At 38.6% G+C, this 5648-nt stretch overlaps 1 pseudogene; it reads right to left on the bottom strand.

Moving 5' to 3' along the window:
* Positions 1-3432: 3432 nt before the first annotated feature.
* Positions 3433-3831, bottom strand: LOC116647173 (annotated as a pseudogene).
* Between the last annotated feature and the right edge of the window lie 1817 nt (positions 3832-5648).

A 5648-nucleotide genomic window follows, 5' to 3' on the forward strand; every position in this document is an offset into this window, starting at 1 on the left:
AACTGCCAGGTGCTCAGTTGATCCAGCTAGGGATGGGAACAGACAGATTCTATTTCTAGAAATAGTACAGAGGATGCCAACAAGTCATGGGATATACGTGATGGTACAGATCTTCCTTCCATTTTGTGGGTAGCTTGAGAGGATGTCTCAGTAACCTTAAACTTGCTGTGAAAATGAACATGTGTAATGAATAATCTTTGACATTGACTCATTCAACTCCTATTATTTTCAAGTGACTTTGCTAGGCACTTTGAAGGAATATAAAAAAGTTTAGGACACTGTCTCTACTCACATGGAGTTTTCACACCAGTTGGGGAATCAAGACAAATATGGGAAAGTCCTGTCTTATGAGGGGTTAGGTTCCTGGTGCAAAACATAATAATTTATAGACAAAATACCCCTCAAAGTCCTTTGAAAGGGGCTACACTGAAGACAGAAATACCATTTTTTAGTAAGTCCAACACAGGGTTGTTTTTATTATTTCCTCCAACATTATACCAGATCACTCTTTAGTTGAGAACCAAGCCAATTGGCTTGCATTTAGGGGCCATGTTGAATTTGTAGAGCACATACATTTAAGCATGAGAATCACTAGTGAGAGGCTCACAGGAACCAGCACCATGTGAGGGAACAGCAGATTCACATCTCCCAGTTTAAGTTAACTCCAGGGCAAAGCAAAATGGAATGATGGATAGAATTACCCACACGATTTCAATTGCGTTCTCCCTCTCCCTTTCTCCTTCTCTCCCTCTCTCCCTCTCTCCTTCTCCCCACCCTCTCTCTCAAAGTTTCTAAATATAGATGGATTCATATGAGAATGGTTTGCTTATATTGTACCTCTCTATACCCATGTACCCAGATAGGAGAGGGCATGAGAAGGTAAGCTTCACCACTTACTGATTGTATGACCTTGGCCAAGTGAACCCCACCAAGCATCCAGTCCCTCATCCATAAAATGAAGATAATAATTGCATCTTCCTGACAGGATAATTCTGCCGATCAAATGCAATGCTCACAAAATGTTTCACCTAATACCTAGTAACATAAAAACCTTAATAATGCTTAACGTGTGTGTGTGTGTGTGTGTGTGTGTAATTGCTTTTATTTTTTCAGCTCTATTGAGGTATAATTGACAAGTAAAATCATAAGATATTTATTTATTTATTTTAGAAAGAGAGAGAGCAGGGGTGGGGGGAGGGACGGAGGGAGAGGGAGAGAATCTCAAGCAGACTCGACACTGAGTGTGGAGCTTGATGCAGGGCTCGATCTCACGACCCTGAGATCATGACCTGAGCTGAAACCAAGAGTCAGACGCTTAACTGACTGAGCCACCCAGGGGCCCCAAATTGTAAGATATTTAAAGTATACATCACAGCGATTTGAGATATATATATATATATATATATATATATATATATATATATATACAGTATGAAAGGATTCCCATCTAGTTAATCAACACATCTATCACCTCAGATATTCATCTTTTTTGGTAGAACATTTAAGTTCTACTCTCATAGCCAATTTCAATTATATGGTACAGTGTTATCAACTATAGTCACTATGTTTTACATTACCTCCTCAGCCCTTATTCATCTTACAGCTAAAACTTGATATAACTTTTTACCAACCTCTCCCTATTTCTCCCACTGCCCCCAGCTCCTGATAACCACTTTTCTACTCTCTGTTTCTAAGAGTTTGACTTTCTTTTTAAGATTCCACATATAAGTGATACCGTGCAGTATTTGTCTTTATTTGGCTTATTTCACGTAATGTAATGCCCTCAAGGTCCATCCATGTTGTCACACATGGTAGGATTTTTCTCCTTTCTCATGGATGAATAATATCCCATTGTGTGTATCACATTATATTCTTTATATACATATATCACATATATGTATATATATAAGAAATATATATATACAAGAAATATATATATACACAATATATGTATATAAAGAAAATGTGATTATATATATTTTTCTTTATTCATTCATCCACCAGTGGATACTTAGGCTGTCTTCATATCTTGGCTATTGTGAATAATGCTGCAATGAACATGGGAGTACAGATATCTCCTTGATATCCTGTTTTTATTTCCTTTAACTATATGCCTAGAAGTGGGATTGCTGGGTCATATGGTGGTTCTGTTTTTTGAGGAAGCTGCATACTATTTTCCAGAGTGGCTATATCAATTTACATTCCTATCAACAGTGCACAAGGGTTCTCTTTGCTTTATATCCTTGCCAACACTTGTTATCTCTTATCTTTTTTTTTTTCAAAGATTTATTTATTTGAGAGAGCGAGAATGAGAGAGAGAGAGAGAGTACATGAGAGGGGGGAGGGTCAGAGGGAGAAGCAGGCTCCTCGCCGAGCAGGGAGCCTGATGTGGGACTCGATCCCGGGACTCCGGGATCATGACCTGAGCCGAAGGCAGTCGCTTAACCAACTGAGCCACCCAGGCACCCGTTATCTCTTATCTTTTTGATGATAGCTATTCTAACAGGTGTGAGGTGATATCTGATTATGGTTTTGATTTGCATTTCCCTGATGATTAGTGATGTTGAGCACCTTTTCATGTACCTATTGGGCCATTTGTATGTCTTCTTTGGGAAAATGTCTATTCAATTGCTCTGCCTGTTTTTTAAATCAGATTGGTTGGGCGCCTGGGTGGCTCAGTTGGTTAAGCGACTGCCTTCGGCTCAGGTCATAATCCTGGAGTCCCAGGATCGAGTCCTGCATTGGGCTCCCTGCTCAGCAGGGAGTCTGCTTCTCCCTCTGACCTCCCCTCTCTCATTCTCTCTCTCTGTCAAATAAATAAATAAAATCTTAAAAAAAAATAAATCAGATTGGTTTTTTTGCTATAGAGTTGTATGAGTTCTTTTTATATATTGGTTATTAACCCTTATCAGGTATGATTTACAAAATTTTTCCCTCATTCAGTAGCTTGCATTTTCATTTTGTTGATGGTTTCCTTTGCTGTGCAAAAGCTTTTTGGTTTGGTGTAATCCCACTTACTCATTTTTGCTCTTGTTGCCTTTGCTTTTAGTGTCAAATCCAAAAACTCATTACCAAGACCGTTGTCAAGGAACTTTGTCTGTTTTCTTTTTGGAGTTTTAGGGTTTCAGGTCTTATGTTCAAGTCTTTAATTTATTTTGAGTTGATTCTTGTGTATAGTGTAAGGGTCCAGTTTCATTCTTTGCATGTGGCTGTCCAGTTTTCCCAACACCATTTATTGAAGAGACTATCTTTTCCCCACTGTGTATTTTTGGCTCCTTTGTCATAAATTAATTGACCATATATGTATGAGTTTATTACCGGGCTCTCTTTTCTGTTCCATTGATCTATATGTCCTTTTCAATGCCAATACCATACTGGGTATGCATTTATGTTAATAAAACCATAAAATTACCAAAAAAACCGAGATGCTGTCTATTCATTTTCTTCACTGCACAGGCTGGCATTGGGTTTGGTGACTCTGATGGCCAGCTGGGCTGCTCTTTTCACAATGGCTTTGGGATTCTTAGAGGAGACACTGTGAGATAAGTAAGATTTTTTGCACATCAGCAGCACTTCAAACTCCTTGATGTTGTGTACTAGGAATTCTGGAAGCCACTGGGCAGCATATGCTTTGTTTTCTTGTTGCTCTAGTAACCAAATGTTGGGTGTCAAGCTCTGGCCCTTGAATCTTCTGCACACCCTATTGTCAGTGCCTCTGAGTTTCCACCAGTTGTGCTTTATTTTGACATATTGATCTGACTGGTGCCAGATGAATTTCTTGGTCCTCTTTTTAATGATCTTGGGCTTCACCAGAGGTCTGAGGGCAGCCATGATGCTGTGTAGGAGATGGCTGCCATCTCTGCAGGCAGCACCGAGGAAGAGGCCATACTGTCTTTTTTTTTTTTTTTTTTTTAATTTATTTGACAGAGAGAGAGACAGCGAGAGAGGGAACACAAGCAGGGGGAGAGGGAGAGGGAGAAGCAAGCTTCCCGCGGAGCAGGGAGCCTGATGCGGGGCTCGATCCCAGGACCCTGGGACCATGACCTGAGCCGAAGGCAGATGCTTAACCATCTGAGCCACCCAGGCGCCCTGAGCCCATACTGTCTTAATAACTATAGTTATGTAACATAGTTTGGAATCAGGAAGTGTGATGCCTCCAACTTTATTCCTTTTTCTCAAACTTGCTTTGGCTGTTCAGGGTCTTTTGTGGCTCCATACAAATTTTAAGATTGTTTTATTTTATTTTTGTGAAAAATGCCAGTAGAATTGTGATAGGTATTGCATTGAATCTGTAGATTGCTTTGTGTAGTATGGATATTTTAACAGTATTAATTTTTCTTATCTGTGAGCACAGAATATCTTTTTATTTATTAGTGTCTTCTTTAGTTTCTTTCATCAGTGTCGTAGTTTTCATTGTACAGATCTTTCACCTCCTTGGTTAAATTTATTCCTATGTATTTTATTCTTTTTGATGCAATTGCAAGCAGGATTCTTTTCTCAATTTCTCTTTCTGATAGTTCATTATTAGTATAGAGAAATGCAACTGATTTTTGAATATTGATTTTGTATCTTGCAACTTTACCGAATTTGTTTATTAGTTCTAACAGTTTCCTTGGTAGAGTCTTTGGGTTTTCCATGTATAATATCATGTCATCTGCAAATAGAGCCAGTCTGACTTCCTCTTTTCCAATTTGGATGTCTTTTATTTCTTTTCCTTGCCTAATTGGTGTGGCTAGGACTTCCAGTACAATGATGAATGAAAGTGGTGAGAGTGGGCATCTTTGTCTTGTTCCTGATCTTAGAGGAAAAATTTTCAGCGTTTTACATTGACTATGATGTTAGCTGTGGGCTTGTCATATGTGGCCTTTATTATGTTGAGGTACATTCCCTCTATACCTGTTTTTTTTTTTGTTTTTTGAGTTTTTTTTAAGATTTTATTTACTTGTTTGTCGGAAAGAGAGAGAGAGAGCGAGCACAAGCAGGGGTAACAGCAGGCAGAGGGAAAAGCAGGCTCCCTGCTGAGCAAGTAGCCTGATGTGGGACTCAATCCCAGGACCCTGGGATCATGAACTGAACCAAAGGCAGACGCTTAACCAACTGAGCCACCTAGGCATTCCTATACCTGTTTTATTGAGACTTTTTTTTTTTTAAATCATGAATGGATGTTAAATTTTGTCAAATGTTTTTTCGGCATCTATTGAGATTATCATGTGCTTTTTATCCTTCATTTTGTTAATGTGGTGTATTGCATTGATTTATTTGTGGATGTTGAGCCATCCTTGTATCCCTGGAATAAACCCCACTTGATCATGGTGTATTATTATCCTTTTAATGTATTGTTGAATTCAGTTTGCTAATACTTTGTTGAGGATTTTTACGTTTATGTTCATCAGGAATATTGGCCTGTAATTTTTTTTTCCCTCTAGTGTCTTTGTCTGGTTTGGTATCAGGATAATGCTGACCTCATAAAATGAATCTAGAAGTGTTCCTTCCTCTTTTGTTTTTTGGAAGAGTTTGAGAAGGATTGGTATTAATTCTTTAAACTTTTGGTAGAATTCACCCCTGACACCATCTGGTCCTGGAGTTTTCTTTGTTAGGAGGTTTTTGATTATTGATTCCTTAACTAGTAATTGGTCTCTTCAGATGTT

The sequence above is a fragment of the Phoca vitulina genome, unplaced genomic scaffold (genome assembly GCF_004348235.1).
Source record: "Phoca vitulina isolate PV1807 unplaced genomic scaffold, GSC_HSeal_1.0 scaffold39, whole genome shotgun sequence".
Taxonomy (NCBI): Eukaryota; Metazoa; Chordata; class Mammalia; order Carnivora; family Phocidae; genus Phoca; species Phoca vitulina.